Source organism: Triturus cristatus, chromosome 2_1 (assembly GCF_964204655.1).
Source record: "Triturus cristatus chromosome 2_1, aTriCri1.1, whole genome shotgun sequence".
NCBI lineage: Eukaryota > Metazoa > Chordata > Amphibia > Caudata > Salamandridae > Triturus > Triturus cristatus.
In genome coordinates, this window is record NC_140581.1 from 867,121,537 (window position 1) to 867,139,651 (window position 18,115).

General features: G+C 42.7%; 1 protein-coding gene and 1 pseudogene across 4 annotated transcripts in view; both read right to left on the reverse strand.

Annotated features, from left to right (window-relative positions):
* Positions 1 to 18,115, reverse strand: part of APBA1 (amyloid beta precursor protein binding family A member 1) — a 413,377-nt gene that overhangs the window by 372,316 nt on the left and 22,946 nt on the right. The window lies entirely within an intron of this gene.
* Positions 355 to 8,318, reverse strand: LOC146866003 (apoptotic protease-activating factor 1 pseudogene; annotated as a pseudogene). Its single transcript, XR_014970368.1, has one exon. The product of XR_014970368.1 is annotated as an apoptotic protease-activating factor 1 pseudogene (transcript).

Below are 18,115 nucleotides of genomic sequence, written 5' to 3' on the forward strand. Positions count from 1 at the left end.
AATTACACCTAACATAACAAATAACCATCTTCACCCGGGGTGCTTCACAAGGGGTAGGTGTTGAGGAATGACCAGCAGCATCTCAATCTAGGAGAGCATGTTAGTTGAGTCTTAAGACATACATCCAACCCAGCCGCGGCCCGTGCAGGTAAGAGAGGTGGGGCGGGGGGGGGGAATTTCGACAGACGAAGGAAAATTAATTAATTAATTTAATTTTCCCTCGTCGTCTATCGAAATAGCCCCCCCCCCCCCCACCCGGCCCTACCGCTCTTACCCCTGCATGGGCTGTGGCTGATACAACCTAAAGCTTGCATACCAAACAGACAAATGTCTAAGAGATTAAATAAATATCCATTTGACATTAAATCAAAACGTTTTAATGAATTTTATTCATAATGGTATATTTGCATACATTTCTCCATCACCAAAAAAAAGGGAAAATGAAAATTCCACACATTTTGCATTTTGGTCCCATTCCTATACAGCTGGTGCAATTCCACTGGAAAAAACGTAGGCCCTTGCCCTGGAAACATATAATTGTGCTAAAACAGTAATATTTATTAGCTATATTTTAACAGTAATTTTACTTTCACAGCATGTATGAGCAGCGAATATCAAAGGCTTCGCTAAAGATTGTAAACAAAAGCCATTTCAACACATACATAGTCATTTTTTACATTTTAAGGCAGTTACATAAAAAGTATACAATTTAAATAAACAACCATTAAACACATTAATATTAATACCTTCAGACCATTTTAACGCAATGCCAAGAGTCAAATGCTTTCAAGGGTCAGAATTTGTCCCACTGTAAACTATGACACGACTCCCTTTTAATATTTTTCTCCAAACTAACTTCACATTAATGGCTGAGTCCCCTTAAATTGATCCCCACACTACACCCATTGCAACAGCACTGGAACTAAAGAGAAACGTTTATGTATTTGACAGAGTAAACTCCTACCTCATCCGCTACCCAAGAAATGCCTTCTTAAATGTGCATTTTCTTTGGTTTGGCTCTCAGACGCCACCTTCTGATGAAGTCAAAGTAACAATAAATATGTGGAACAATCTTCATGTAGAAATTTGTTGCTGAAATTTGCTAATCAACTGAGACCGGATTTGCATATGTGCACATCACTCATTAAACAGAGGCTAAACAAACAAAATTCTGTCCAACTAATTTTTATTCAAATTATCTCTAAACCTTCACCAGATAACATAAATCACTATAAATTCATTTGGGTTAAAAGAAAAGATTTTCTTTGTTTTTCACGGTGTTAAATATACCTTGTCAAGCTGAGGGTGTTTGACAGAGCAGTTGCAAGATCAGTAAATAATGAAAACTGTAAGAACCTGTACGCCTTGTAATGAATGGTATGGCATAGGAACAGGATTCTAAAGCAAATTGTATTACAGATCTGTATTTCTAAATAGGATCTTGATGAATACAACAAGTAAATAGATCGGTTTCCCGCAACTGCAAACAAGTATCCAGCATAAATGTTAAAGCCACTAATTATGATGCTCAGGGTGTTCTGGTGGCAGTCAGTGGTATGCACATTAGGAGTCCAGTACCGATTTAAACACAGGAAGTAGCACAATACGTAGTGGTGTGTGGATTGCTAGCCTTGCTGCTAAAGCTGTGGAGATGCTACAAAGACATGGAGATGCTAGCCAGGCAATGAAGGTATAAGAAGCACCTAGTTATGTGACAAAGCTAGAGTTTAATGATGCACGAGGCTAACTTAGTGTCCAGGCTATGCAGGTGCTACACTAGGGTGAAAAAAAAAAAGAAAAACATGTATGCAGCCCATTTATGCAACCACACAATTGCCTCAAGATGTCAGAATCTCGACTACCCAGGCCTGCAGTACACGAAAAAGTGTAGCCAACTGTCTGAAATATGCAGAAGATTGTCTGGTGTCTACAATAATGCAAAAGGGATTTGCTAAAGAAAGGATTAACAACTTTTCTCAGTGAGGGGGAAGACTATAAATACAGATGAACATGATATTATTTTATTGCTTCTGAAAGATCTCAAAACTCTCAACCGAGTGGAGCTAGAAAACTCATACGTTTTGAAGATGCAAAAGCTTGATCCAAAAAAGCACGAATTAAATAAATGTGTTTGCAATTTACAAAAACACTTGACTTACAAACAGCTGCCTGTTTATTATGTGTGTGTGAATGCCACAGATAGTGAAAAGCTTTACATGTTCATGAAGTACTGCTCCTCTGATCCTATGAATACAAAGATGTCATAGTAACCTTCAAGCATCGAGCCTTAGCTTCTAAAGGGAAATTTATTAATGAAATTGTTAAATGATATGCTCTCAAATTGCTAGAGTGCACTGCAAGCCCAAATAACAAACAGAACTTAGCTTTCAGGTTAAATACAAGCTAAGAAAAAAAAAAAAAAAAAAAAAAAAAAAACAGACTTCAATTGTACGATTAAGGAAAAAGTGATCGTACCAAACTATAAAGCCGCAAATTAATTGATAAAGGCAGCTTTTAGTTCTATATTCAGGTAACATATTTTGAAAAAACAGTTACATTTATTCAGCAACAAGCAGCTGAATCCCAATCTTACTATCAGCTCGCACTTCAAAAGGAATCATCTGGGCACGTCTGTAGGCTGTACGACAAAGGCTGATATTATTATACTGGCTGTCCCAAATAAAACAATCACAAATCTCACAGAAAATGTGAATGATAGTCAACAAAAATGCATATCATATTATTGACAACGTTTTGAGTAGTAGAAAAAAAAAAAAAAACACTGATGCCACTGCAGCCCATGACAGCTTTAGAAGGTGCCTTACTAAGAAAATCACCAGAAAGGAGCCTGCTGGCTATTTAAATAAAATACATTTTTGTGGGTTGCATGGCAACCTAGAAACGTTTGCCTGTGGCAGTCAATTGGTTACTAGTCTCCTGGACCAATAACCCTGTAACTAAAACGTACCACTAATTAAAATAACCTGTTTTTCGAGATAGTTTAAAGGTACAAGCTTCCATGTTTGTTTCATTTAAGCAGGACAACATTTTTTAAAGAAGACATTGCAGCAATCGTGTACTTCATGAGATTGGCAGAGAACCCAATTTGACACAACGTCCTTACATGTTTGACATTGGCATACTGCAAACCTGAGAGAGAAATGTTCACTTTGAAAAGGAGTCACAAAGATAAAACTATGTTGTGGGGCGAGAGAATACAAATTATGGTAAATTTCCCTTAGTCATCAAAAGGATATGTAAATGGTGATATTGAACTAAATAAGTTACTAGTCCAGCAGATCACTCCACGTACTCCTATCACAGTCAAATTATTGTTGAGATTAAATTTTACTTTGCACAAAGATTATTCCCGCAAGTAACCTCAGGAAACACTGCGGAATTAACCCAGCAAACCAATCAACGCCCCAATGTCTCACTCTCCACTCCCAAGTTACACCAATCACCAAAAAGAGTGAGATTCTACAACTAGTTCTATCTGTGCATGAAAATAGTTAGACGTAGACCTTGGGTTGGCAACAATACATTACAGACAGCTGATTTACAATACTTTTAATGTTAGGAGCCACTGTGGGTTTTCACGATTTTAATGCAACAGAGAACAATCAAAGAAGACGAATATCTCACTGAGAAGAACAAACCTTCATGGACAGTAGGAGCCTAGGATTCAGCAGCCTAATGTTTCACTCTATTGGGACATGGAAGCAGTGATTAAGGCCTTCCACGTTGTGTGCCTGTACTGTCAGTGTTTATTTTTATTTCTGTATTGTTCTTTGCTCCACAGCTATGAGGTGTTTTTTAGATACCAATCGAAGTGCGGATAACAAATAAGGACCTTACTAATCTTTGGTGAAAAGCACAGCAGGACAGTAAGGAGGAAAGATGGTGGAGAGTAATCTTATTGCTTCTGCTGAGGTCACGTATGACACTTTGGTAAAACTGCAGCTTGTCTATTGAACCATTATTTTGCATAGATAGCTTTTGCTTAAGAGTAATACTAAAAACGCTGGTCACTACTGTTTCCACAAACTAAAAATGCATACATTTGCAGAGGGTTCTTAGATGGCAAAAACTTGCTACCAATACAAAGGAATTTCATTAACAAATCAGCAGCAATCACAAAGAAAACAGGCCAAGCTCTCACCCAAGATGAACATTTTTAAGCAACACAAGCTACTATCTTGTTACAATTAAAAACTAGAAAATGTAGATCTTGTGTTCTAATCCATTCATATCCTTAGTTTAGCTCTTGCTTTAGGCAGGTTATCACTTGTGATGTAGGGCAAACAAAAAAACAAACATTCATTGCAAAGGGTCGGCTCAAGTGCTTTCATAAAGTGCATATTAATGGCTAACAGTTTCAACTGGGTTAGGTCAGTGTAAACCGCCAGATGCTATGGCCTAGACCAAAAACAAGACGGTACGTTTCCATTGTTACATTTCTTCACCACTGGATTTTTACATTTATTTTAACATCCGTAAGACGTAGAGGATTCCAAGGTTATCAATAGTCACATATGTTTTGAAATCAGCAGAAACATATATAGACTTTGGGCTAGATCCTTGAGTGTAGAAAGTCTGCAGGGATTCTCCAGTGTCCACTCGCCACCAGTTAAGATAGCCTCCCGTTGACACAAGTGTTTTTCCGTCAGGAGAGAAGTGCAGATCTGTCACCCAGCCACTGTGAAGTATATCTCCCTCACTAATTGCCGTGTTGGAACATAAACGAAGCAACTTACCAGAGTCTACACTCCAAAGTCGTATCTCCCCATTGTCATCTCCTGTAGCCAATATTGTGCTATCAAATGAGAAACAGCAGCATCGTACAGCACCCTTGTGACCACGGAGTTCATAGAGAGGAGTGGGGCTACTAAAACGCCAGACCTTAGCGCTTTTATCAGCACATGTAGAGACAAACTTTGAGGCATCGGGTGAAACATCACAGGAAAGAATGGAAGCCTCATGACAAATCCGGTCTACTTCAAGTTTCCCAGTTGTTATTTTCCACACCTTAACTGTTCCATCAAACGACCAAGATAAAAGTCTTGAGCTTTCCAAAAGCCTAAACTTCTTCACAGCTTCCACGTGCCCTTGTAGTAACATAGCTTTCTCAAATTTCCATTCCCAAACCTGAATGACACCGTCATCAAAGCTTGAAATAAGGGTTTGGCCATCAGCTGTAAATTGGCAATATTGTACAGATTTATTGTGCTTTATTCTAGATTTAAGAATGGTTGTACTAGGTATTTCTAACACTCTTACAGATCCATCTTCTCCTCCGATTGCTGCAAAGTGAAGATCCCTGCTAAGACAACAACAATTTATTCCATATTGCTGAGGTCCACTCTGAGAAATTAAGTCACCAGTCTCTCCATTAAAAAGTTGTAAATGTCCTCCTTCATCAGGGGCTACTACTATTATCTCCTCATCTTTGAAAACAACATCAAAGTCCTGCTTCAAGGTAGTTGCAGTGGTCTTGCAAACCTTTCTGGTTTCCCAAAGTCTCACAGTTTGGTCTTCAGAGGAGGTCAAAAGTAAAGATCCATCAGGAGAAAAAGCAACACAGTGTACCCAACTCAAATGTCCACTGCATTCACCAACTTTGGAGGCAGAATCTGTATTCCACAGCTCCACAGTATAGTGAGATAAAGCGACTGCTGCTAACGCGCTGTTTGGGCAAAAATCACAATACTGGATTGTAGTGTGGTGACTCACCAAGAGTTCCATTAATAAATCACCAGTTTTAACACCAAAAATAAAAAGCCTGTTCTTTGCTGCTGCCATTATTTTAGAACTATCAAGTGACCAAGAGCAACACTTTACCCAGACTTCCAAATCATTCTCATCTTGATTTTTGAAAAACTCTCTCAAATCTAGAGACTTAAATTCATTTGCTGACAGAACATCACAAATCTTTAGAGTTCCATCTGCTGAGCAACTGGCTAAATAATCATCCGAAGGAGAGAACCTGCAATGAGTAACAGGCATTGTATGCTCAAAAAATGTATTGCGGCATTGCTCCTTGCTCAAATCCCAAAATTTTACCAGGCAGTCATTTGAGCATGTGGCTAAGAGCATCTGATTATTTCCGTTGGTAAACTGGCAACAGTTAACTTGTTCTGTGTGTTCTCCATATGTATGTAGCAATTTCCCAGTTAACGAATTCCAGACCTTAGTTTGTTTATCTACTGAGCAGGTAGCTACAAACTCACCATCAGCAGAGAAGGCACAGCATAGAACTTCGTCCTCATGGGCAATAACACTCAAGAGGTTCTCTCCAGTTTCAGTTTTGAAAACCTGCAGTGTTTTGTCAGCACCACAGGATGCTATCCTTAGCCCATCAGGGGAAAAGCAAGCATGATAAACTCCATCTGTGTGCGGACGAACAACCAAACTGGTCATGTTCTGTGCGTTCTTACGGTTTGCCCATTCGATATAAAGACCACCTTTGTTAAGGTCTTCTAGAGCCTGCATTCTGGCTTTCTTATACACAGCTGATGTTTCTGGCTGGCAAAGTCCCAACTGAATGATATTTGGGAATGGACTGCGCCCAAGGAGGTGTCCATTTAACGACAGAAATACTTGAAAGTCCTCACGCACCATGCTGCCCTGGTCATCAAGTATATCTTTGTATTCCACAAATTCATGAATCAGATGAGCAGGACCTAGCGCTTGAGTTTTTGAGTCAATCCAATCCAACGAAAATAGAAGAGAACGGAGCTCTTGCTTCATGTTAGCACTTGCCATGTGATAGGCGGAGTAATTATACCAGTACATGTTGTCTTCCTGAAAGGAACTGGAGAGATTCTTTGAGTAATGCTTTTGGTACTGATGAACTACCTTTGCATGAAGATCACGGAGCTGGTGCCGATTCTGCTCTGTGAGAAAATCCAGTTGAAGGTCATGCAAGTAATACATGAAGGTTTTTCCGTTTCGGTCACAAAACAAAAGGGATTTGTTCACAAATTCTTGCAGCATTTCTTCCACCTCTTCGGTCTCCATGTCCCAGAGGAGAGTTAAAACCTGAGTCGGAACCTTCATATCCTTCTTGATGACAGAGAGATCCTTGTAGAAGCCCTTCAGGTCTTCGCTCAACATGTCCACGCTCATGGACATCGCTTCATCCAGTGCTTCATAATCATAGGAGGAAGACTTGCGGATGCGTTTGAACTGCTTCCTTCTAAGCTGCCGTACATAATATTCCCAGCGATTGGGGAAATCTCTCAGCAATGCACCCACCAAGGAGACTACAAGAGGTGAACCCTTGCACTCCCTCACAATATCATGCGCATGTTCAGGCAGATCCTTCGCTTCAAGGTTGACATAGCGTGAAAGCACCTCTATACCTTCCTCATGTGTCAGGCTGCTCTCCATTGGAACTAGGAAAGTCTTGCCAGATACGGTGCTAGCCACGCTGCTGTCCCGGCTGGTTACTAACACACGGCACTGAACATCAAAGGCCTTTAGCACCCATGGGTCCCATATATCGTCGAGAATTAGTAGGCACTTTGGGTACTGGTGCAGAAGAAGCAGGCGCAATCGGTCACGGGCTTCTTCCAGGTTAAGCGGCGGCCTCGGAGCACCTGGGTCCAGTCTAGCCAAAACGTTCTGCAGCTTCATCAGTAACCCGGCCTTATCCTGCTTGCCCACTGGCACCCAATGCACACCGCCAGGGAAACGGTCCTCCAGCAGAGTATGGTCCCTGAGTGCCTCTGCGGCCAGCACTGACTTGCCACTGCCGGCCATGCCATGCAACACTACCCAACTTCCAGGCTTCATTCGCACCAGTTGCTCTCGAATAGCCCGCACCTGCTGTGGTCGAGGAACGAAAACCATGGGTCTCTGGGGCACACCTCCTTGGCACAGAGCACTCAGCACCAGGGGCGCAGGGGTGGGCGAGTAGGGCTGCGGACTCTTCTCCGGGCTGCGGGTGTTGGGCAGCCCCGGTTGCAGCAGTTCGGCTAAGTCCCTGTAGCCTTCCTGCAGCAGCGCCTTGTAGAAAGAAAGGAATGCGGAGCCGTCCTTCCGCAGCAGGACATCGATAAGAGCGGCGGTGCGCGCTTGCTGGCTGGGCTGGGCGCGGACCTTTTCCTCCTCAGCCAGGTTCAGCACTTCGTCGCTTACAAGGTGGTCCAGCAGGTAGACCGTCCGCAGATCCCTCTGCAGGGCCGCGCGGTGCCGCAGCAGGCAGGCACGCGCCGCCTCCTCCATGGCCGGAGACGGCATCGATCTCTCCAAGGGGGCTGTACGCGGAACAAAAGTTTACTTCCTTGACGGAGTGACGAGCCGGTACGGTCAACGCCCACGGTGTCAAGAGGAGAAGTCTGGGAGATGTTGGGATATTTGAACCCCACCTACTTCCACGTGACGCAAGGCACACGGTAAAAATGCGGCCATCTTTGCGAGGAGCATTTTCTAAAGTGGATATGGGGTCTAAACTGCCAGAGGTTGTGGAAACCCGCAATATTATCGCAAACAGCGTGATTTGTTTTACTTTATGTTAAATAACTTGCAACATATTATAGTCAGAGTATCACAGAGCCATGTCAGGAGTCAAATATCATACAAAATAAACATAGCTGCCTAAGTCTCCCAGGTTCATGTGTGACTAGTTATGCCAGACCTTTGTTTTTCTTACAATTCTGGAACTTGTAATTTTATGTGACCCAATATAAAACCAGGACTAAAAGTCTAAGAATTTAAAGAAAAACCTAGAACTGGCATGACTAGTCATGCATAGACCTGGGAATATTGGCAGCTGTGGTTATATGCAATTGTATTTGACAAGGTATCACTTAGGTTCTTTTCAAGTCAAGTCAAGAAGTTTTTATTTCGGCCGATATGACCATAAAAGCACAAGTAAAAAATACGTCACAATTCATACATATACATTCCAAAGGTAAGGTGCATGTTCAATATAATATCAAAGAATTCCAATTAAAAGTTATAAAATGTAATAAATACATTAAAATAGACATTAGTGGCATTTAAGGTTTAAAAAGGGTGAGGTTGATACCAATATAAAATCACAGAAAGGTGATGGAGTGATCAGATTAAGCAGAGCCTAATTTTAAAATAGCTCGGCACGCACACCACATGGAGAATAGGTATCGGGAGACAGAATACACAATGGGCATACTAGTGTCATATTTTAAAATCCTATGGGCCTCCGCACAGTGACTTGTTCCAAGGTTTTTGCATCTGTACTAGCCATCGGCGTCTAGCCTTCTTGTATGCCAGACAAAAAAACAGTACATGTTGAACTGTCTCCGAAATGTGGTTGCAGGCCGGACAACGCGGAGTTAGAGTGCCCCCCAGTTATTTGTAAAGGCCCCAAGCAGCAGTACTCCGTGCCTGAATTGTAGGAACATCTTTTTCGCAAGGGGAGGCTGAATGGCATCGAGAACAGGTTCTAGGCTATATTGCTCTCTAATCTCTAGGAAGGATGCAGGTTCTTTTCATTAAGTCACACTCTTAAAAAGTAGTTCTATAGTGGTGGATACGTTTGGTATTTTTGAAGACATTTTATAAGGGTACTAATATACTTGCCTACAGAGCTTTCAGCCAGCCTTATCTCTTATAGTGTTATTTACTTTTTTTCTTCCGCCCACTACAGCACTACAGCATAGGGTCAGCCCACTTCAGCCATAGTCTAACTTAACTGTGATTGACTGCATTCTATCCTTTCATGACGAGCGTTTATACACAAATTAGTTCCCTTCTGCGGCAAGGACATTACTACATCAATATATGCTGTTTGAGACAAAACATTTTTTTTTTAATTTGGCTATTATTTCTTAGATTGACGTTGGACCTGCAGCTTTCTCAATATTTAAGTTTGCAAAATCCATGACAAAACAAGTACTGACAAAGCCAAAAAGCTGGAGGCCAGTGGCAGATCTTTTGGGTCTAGCCAATGCTGTTTTTTTTTTAAGTAGCTTGAATTAGACAAATGAGCTAGTGTATGGGCTGGGTATGCATGGACGTCATTTTGGGTAGTCAGCGGTCGCAGCTGTGACCTCTAGCTTGCTCCCTGCTACTCCTGGCACTTCCTTTACAACCCCTGGTTTTTCAAGCTAGAGGTCACAGCTACGACCCCCGACTACCCCCAAATGACGTCCATGTGGGTATGTCAGTAACAAAGTTCATTAAAATCATGACTGTTTTGGAATGGGTTAGTGTCATTAAAATGCATCCAGCAGATTTTTTAAAGAGGCACAAAAAATACACAGTTGCAAGTCTTGAGGGATTTCAATCATCCATACTTTATATGGGATGAAAAAGGTGGGAGGGTGTCTAAAAAAGGAGGGGATGGATAAAGAAAAAAGTGGGAATCCTTTAAAAACAGACGTAATATATATGATTAAGGGCCCAGTATAAAACAAGAACGGCATGGTATGCTTGATTCAGCACGCCACCTAATCAGTATCTGTATTGTCGTATATTATAGCTGCATAGAGAGAGTCACATCCCTCTTTGTGGGGCGGAGGTATTTTTTTGGACAGATAGCATCCTACCACGTGAATGAATGCGTGGTTGGTAGAGTATTGTGTTTATTGAGCTCCTATATGGGATGTATTTTGGCATTGTGGATGAGTGAACAAAAAGGTGCTCTTGTCTTGGGGAGTAGTGCCTGGCTGTGTGATGTAGGAGGATATGAGAGAGGCAGGTGTGCAAATTAAAAATAAAGTTAAGACTAAAACAAACACACAGCATCCCAGCCTAGTCAAACAGGCAGCGGGGCACTGTCTGAGTGTACACCAAAAAATGGGAATATTAATAAAAGGCCCAATAACCTATAAGGTAGCATGCACAAAGCAATCAAAAGAGCATAATCATGCAAAAAATGGGCAACAACTGGACTTAGTGATATGAAATGTAGCCAAAAATAATCTAGGACTACCAAGTAATCCTAAAAGGAAAATAGGTATAGGGACAGTCAAAACAACAATGTTCCCACAGGAGAAATTATTTTGAAATGAATGCAGTTTTTAACCGATACATAACCCATTAATACATTTTGTGGAAAGGTCAAAGACAACAATGAATTTTCATATTGCGGTGGTATTAGATTTGGACTAAGAACACTGAGGTGGCAAGATGGCAAAGTGGTGCAATGGCTCAGTAAACAAGAGCAGAAAGTGAAGAAGGTGTGAGCAAATAGTTATTGTTTAAAAACAATAAATCACAGGAATATCAGAGTTACAGTTGTGTAAAATATACTTCTTATGAACAATCTGACCAGATCGTTGCAGTGTTGACGCCAATGCTTAATCAGCTGGGTCTTCCTTATAACCAAGAGGAATAGTAGCCACCAAAAAATGTGAAGCTTCCCAACAAAAGGAAACTTCTCAAATAGTAACGAGCCAGTGGAAAAAATAAAAAAGAAACGAGGGAACTGTTTAGCTGACTTGCTGCAGTTGATGTGGACAATCCTTGGCTTCCCAGTCTACTCTACTTTGACCTGCTACAATATATTGTTTTCTGAAATTACCACAACAGACAAAGGACAATTTCAAATCTTTGAAAAGCAGACATTTGTTTATCAAAACAACACAAATAGCAATTTTCCTGAGACTTTCAGAGCATTCCAAACCAGTCTCCAGTTTGCAACACAGCACATCAATAGTTCAACCAGTAAGACATATGTTTCAACTTTACAAGACAAATTTGAAGAAGATGTTTGTGATCTGTAAACACCCTTGGCGGATCGTGGATGCACTATGAGCTGGCCCTGTGGTGTAAATTGTGGTCCAATGGTGCATTTTAAGCACAATGAATAAAAAAGCAGTAAAGAGAAACCCTTGTAGATGCAAAGCAAACAGAAGAAAAGGCTTATTGTTTTATCTTAGTGATGTCACATTGCTTAGTTTGCAACATCATTCCAGGAAAATACTATCTGACGATGGCACCACTCCAAGACACGGAAATTAGCCTAAAACATCACTCCAGAAAACACAGATTTCAGATTGGCATAGCAGTCCTGTAACCAGAATTCATGCCACTAAATTACTCCAGGAATCTGCAATCTGTCAAAGCCATCACTCTAGACCTCATATTGTGACATTCCTCCAGTAAGTTTTGTTCTCCGACATCTCTCCAAAAATCTGATGGCAACCTGTGCCATCGCTGCATGAGCCACACACCAGACTATTATATTAGAGTAGGACATTAAAGGAATTACATTACACACGTGACCATCCATCAAAACTTGACAGAGTGGCATCTTTATAAGAAATCAACATCAGGCTGTGGCATCACCGTAAGAATCTGGTGCCATATTTTTGAATCACTCCAGAAACAGGACATCGATCTTTTAAAATCACTCTCAGTATCAGTCAGCACACGCAGCTCCAAAATACCTGAGCACCAAGAAAACGTAACATCCAACTGTGACATAACCATAATAAAATTTAAGATTGCAACAGCACACCAGAAACCTGAGAGACTTTAAAATTGGGCCAATTTCCAGAGGTTAGACAATAGCATTACCCCAAGACACTCAAACCAACCGCAGATTCCCTTCAGGAAACAACATCATCAGCAATGTACATATTGACAGTGCAGTCAAATGACAAGAAATTGTGGTATCCCTTCAGCAATTAATGCCATATTTCAAGAATCCGATATCAGAAATTTACTTCAGCACATGACAATAACGTAAGACTGTGGCCTCCCTTCAGCTAATTCATGTGAGACTGTGAGGTCAAGCCTTTAACACCAGTAAGTGGCATTGAACCCTCCCTTAGTCGACCACCAGATGCCCTAATCCATTGCTGATAGACCTGCAGCCTGCATGCACCACGGTGCAGCTTTCAAGCAAACCTTTAACCAGACCTGTGTTTCAGTCATACAAGAACTGGCAATCCAATTTTAGTAACCCAATTTTATGTGCCATAAAAATCTCACAATAGGTTGTCAGATAACATTGTTGGCTTTATAGAAAACACATTATGTTAACAAACTTCATTAGCACTCGCATTAGAATTCTGAGAGCTTGCCAAGCAAATCAAAATGCTCCCTTCGTTGGCTACAACTAAAATGGTTTGACTACTGTCACTTGCTCGGTGTACTGCAATATTATCTTTCGCTGCAGAGGTGCTTTTAAAAAAAAGCAAACTTTTTCCTGATAAACCAAAGAGCATTAAAGTGCACAATTTCCCATTCACTTTCAACATTTTCAATGGGAAGACACACTAGTCCTATATAAATTGCGCTTTACATCCGACCAATGTTTGGTTCATCTCAATGCTCTAAGATGTGCTTGTCGTTTGCCATGCATTTTCCAAAGTTATTGCTCATTACCATTTTACTTAAACACATACACCAGTATGTTCACAGAGGCTCAGAAATTGCTCCTTTTTTATTTGATACAGATATACGTTAAACATTACATTCCGTCCACTGTTTTGTGTTAATATGGTCTTTACTAATTACTAACTTCAACCCCTGTCCCTTTTTATGTCCCTCTTTGTTCGCCCACCTTTGTCCAAGGATGGAAGTAGAAACTAGGCCCCCCCACCCCCGCATTACTAAATTGACGTGGGTGGGGATTTTTAGCCCATCACTCTCTCCGTGTATAAGAGTGATTGGGCTAACCCTATTAAATTCCATCTTGCCTGTTGGACACCATTGCGGTCCCTGGGGGATGGTTGTGGTGAGTCAAGGGGGTCTACTGCCACTGCTACTCGCCGGGTGGCACCCCGGCGGGTTGCAGACTACGGTTGGCTGAGGGAGGCCTTACCGTTTCCCCCCTACCCTCCCAGGGAAATTCCCTACAGTTGCACTGATGTTGTGGATGACTGGCCCCTCCCATCTCCCCTTCCCTCTTTTTATTCACATTATTGCCGGATGCTGACTGGGGCTAGAGAGACTGGGGTTGGATGGGAGTTGTGCTTGCTTCTGGCCAGACGCTGGGAGCTGTGGCGAGATGGATACCCAGTGGCTGCTGGGGGGCTGCTGATTGACTCTTTGATAGAGCTTCACCAGTTGGTGCGGACAGAGAACTGTTGCAACCGAGACTTGACTCTCCACCTCTTGTTGGAGCCAGAGGACTGGCATGGGGGGCATTTCTCAACCTCGGTCACTTTGAGTGAGGCCAGTGAGTGCGACAGTTTCCGTGGAGGCACCTGCTGGTGGATAGTTGGGCGGGACTGTGGTTGAGCTGTGAGAGATGTAAGGCGTTGTGGTCTGGTTCACCCCCCTCCCCTGAAAGGCTGCAGTGCAATGGGGAAGGGAAGACCAAGATGCACCAGTTCGCGGCCCCTGGGACGAGTGCGATGGGAGATCCCCTTCAGTAGAATCGTATGGAAGGCCAATGAGAACCACAGGGCCCCACTAGTGCTCAGATACTGGCTGCAATTGAGGCATCCAGTGCTATGGTGCAAGGCAAGGTAGAGGCCGTCTCGCTGGATGTTGGCTGTTGCAGGTGGACCTCCGTACGGTGGCAGAGAGATCGCTGGCCACAGAACAGGAGGTGAGCAAACTCCAGAAAGGAGGTGCCCGCCTTGCGGACTGTGCAGAAGGACCTCTCGGCCAAGACAGCTCCACTGGAGCGCAGGGCCAAGGATGCAGAGGAACACACCAGATGTTGAAATCTCCAGTTCATTTGTTTTCCAGAGGGTGCAGAGGGACAAGCCCCGGAACTCTTTCTCTTGACCGCTGGATCACAGAATCAATCCAGTCTGCCAAATTGTTCTCCCTATTTGTGATAGAATGAGTACACTACACCTTGGCGCCAAGGCCACCGGTGGGGGCACCCAGCGCACAATCACTGCGAAAATACTCAACTTTAGAGACAGAGATGCCATCCTGCAGGTGGTCCTGGAGATCTCACCTTCGAAAATCAGGTGATCCGCATTTTTTCAGACTATACGAGGAAGGTTTAGCAGATGCAAATGTGTTTTGGGGAGAGAAGGGAAAAGCTGAAGGCAATGGGACAATGCTACATGCTGCTCTACCCAGCGAAGATGAAGGTTCTCCATGAGGACGGCACACATTTCTTTAACACATCTGAGGCAGTGTGGGACTGGCTGGAGATGCAAGAAGATGGTTGCGTTCCGTCCCCAGCCCCCCACGACTCTGGAGACCGGAGACTGGACCCAGAACAGACGCTGCTCGAGGCCAGCTGGGAGATACAGAAGACATGGGTGAGATTGGTCTCCTGGTCCTCTGCCCGGGTGGTGGTCCATTTAGATGGTACACTGGACCTGGAGAGACAGCGGTCGGAGAGGGTAGTGGCGAGAGCACTGGTGGAGGCGGTGCTTGACACAAACTCGGTTGAAAGTGTGGCAGATGTGGTGGAGGAGACCTTGGCCACAGGAGAGACTTAATTCTGCACTGCCTTGAAGGGACACTGATGGCCTCTGACGCTGGCTGACTGTTGGGAGGCCATTGCCTAAAGGAGTAACTGGGGTGGCCTTCTCCATGAGCCCCGAAACCAACGGGTCAGAGATGGGCTGCCCGCATACACAGGATGACTTCCTGAACTGCAAGTTACATGGAGACTGTACTGGCATGCAAGACTGAGCTTTGGGTGCTGAAGAAATGGGCAGGGCCGCTCCCCCACTGTCGTCTTAGTTGTTGGGGATTGACTGGGTGTGTTTAGGATGATTATTGGTGGTGGTGTTGTGTGCTTGTAGTGGAGTTGGGTGCTGAGTGTGTGGGCAGGTGTGCAGTTGCTACGCTTTGGAGCCGCTGCAGTTGTGGCAAGCACTAGCATACACTCCTCAGATCCATATTGGGACTGAGTTTTGTGGGTGTGTTTGAGCGGAATTGCTGAGTTATTTGAATTAGAGAAAGGAGTTTGGTTCAGCACTCTCAAATAACAATATACATATCCAGAATGTAATGGACAAGTGTACCAAACACAAGTTTTGCAATGTAATTACTTCTACAAATAAAGTTCTCAATAGACCAATGATATCTTTTCAACAAGTACAATTGACCACAAATGATTCATAGTTTCGTTGCTAGTTGGTTTTATTTATTTCAGTGTTCCCAGCATAGAATTTGCCAACACGTGTTTCGTCTAAACATAGACTTTTTCAAGGCAATTCACACGTTCGCAGTCCAGACGTTTCTATCACGAGCTATCGCGTACCCACAGTCTAAGGAGATGCCACGAGTAGAGTCTCCACTTTACTCGTATGTGTGTGCAGGGCAATGTCCTCGAACTCATTCAGCTTCCCAATCCACTGGCAACCCTCCTATCAATCCCTTTTCACGGTAGGCTGCTCCCAGGTTATACAACGATACCTGATGTCCGAATAATAGCAAGTATGCTCCCAGTGATCAAAAGATAATGCTTTACCTTTTGTTCGAGGCAACGGCAAAGGGACACAGTCCAAATATAAGAAACAGTCCCTAGTCGGTATTCTCAAATGAAATACCAACAGTGTATCTAGAAATTTGTTGTTGATCAAACGCCCGGCCGTGAATCACCACGTTGCGGCTCGCGGTGATTGGAGCTGAGATTTTAAACTCCGGTGCAGGCTGTGCAGACGGGAGGTCAGGCTGGAAGACATTATTTTCTCAAGGACGAAACTTTTCAGGGTCTCCCCTCAAGTTTAAAATCTCAGCTACAATCACCATGAGCCTCAATGGTTCTTTTTTACCAAACACAATGTTCTCACAAAACTCTTTGTTCAGGATTTACTTTTACTATGGCACCATTCTCCAACATCTGACACACTTCTGTGTTTACAACTGTTCACAGCTCCTCCTAAGAAAAATCAACTCTCTCAGCTCCCTGGACTGTACTGGGGGTGAACTGAATCCTATTACATAACTTCACACTGCTCTAGCACCCATGGATCCTCCTGCAATTTTCTGCAATACTTTCTAAACCTGCCTCACACATTCCCATGGTAAGAAACAGAAATATTCTCCATACTCGCCTAGTCATGACTTTGAATAATAGACCCGGCCCCTTGAGGGTCTCTTTCATTCACCTTTGCCTCTCTGAGGTTAAAAACTGATATTCCTTGACTTCTTCTCTAGGACCCTCTTCCTTGGCCATATTGGGACTTATAATATCCTCGGCCAAAAGAATGCCCTCTCCTTCCGGCCCTACCATATACATTATTTTCACCAAAGACTTTTCTCATAGATGAATGTGGTTTGTCCAAAGTGGTAAAGGTATGTATGCATTTTCCTTGGGACTTAACCACTCCCTTACCAAAGAGGAGACCCTTTGATTCTTTGTTAGATTTTCTTTTTGCCCAGTTCTCCCAGTTGTGGGCTGATCCTTAATAAAACTGTCTTACGCCTCTCTACAATAAGACCTACATTACGGTTACCCAAGAAGCATAAAACTCTCTTATTCAAAAATTCAAGCGAGACCAGCCAGCACATCCAATATCTTGTCATTACATTGGTTAAGGGAAAGTTCCAAACCCTTTCTACGGTCCCTACCAAGCATGAATAAATATGCTATCAATTCTGGGTCCAAACATTCTATTTTTCATCAATAAAACAGGGCACAAATACTCTGTCCTCATCACACCTCTCCTTCCTTTCCGCTCAAAAAAACATATGCATTCTGTCACATACTCCTCAAGCCACCAGTCTGTACTACACGGATATGTTTTATCCTTTGGATCAAATAGTATATGTTTCACTGTTCTAAGGGCTTGTGATTTTAAATCATTACTTTCATTTGATTTATTTCCCCAAACCTCCTGTGTATTGTAGTCCAATACATACTCATCCATATCCCTATTCAAATCATCTTGCATCTAGAGGTCCTTCTGTGTGCCGCTTTCACACCCATTCCAGGTGAGCTTTTTAAGACCCCTTATTCTCTTAAATCTATAACTTCAGATGCATACAAATGTTTTCTCTTTTTGGAACACATTCTTCCTGGACCCCTATCAAACGTATTCTCATGTTCTGACAGGGACCAAAACTACTCACCTTCATCAACAGTCATCTTCCTCTTATTTACTAAAAGGGTATTGACTGCTTCATGCACTGAATCCTTAATTTCCTTGCTAATTAGCTTTTTAACAACATCCTCATGTGCATTAGCTGCTTTGAGGTTACTATCAGAAATTGTGCAAGTAAATAACCAAAAATCCCAATTCCTACAAGATTC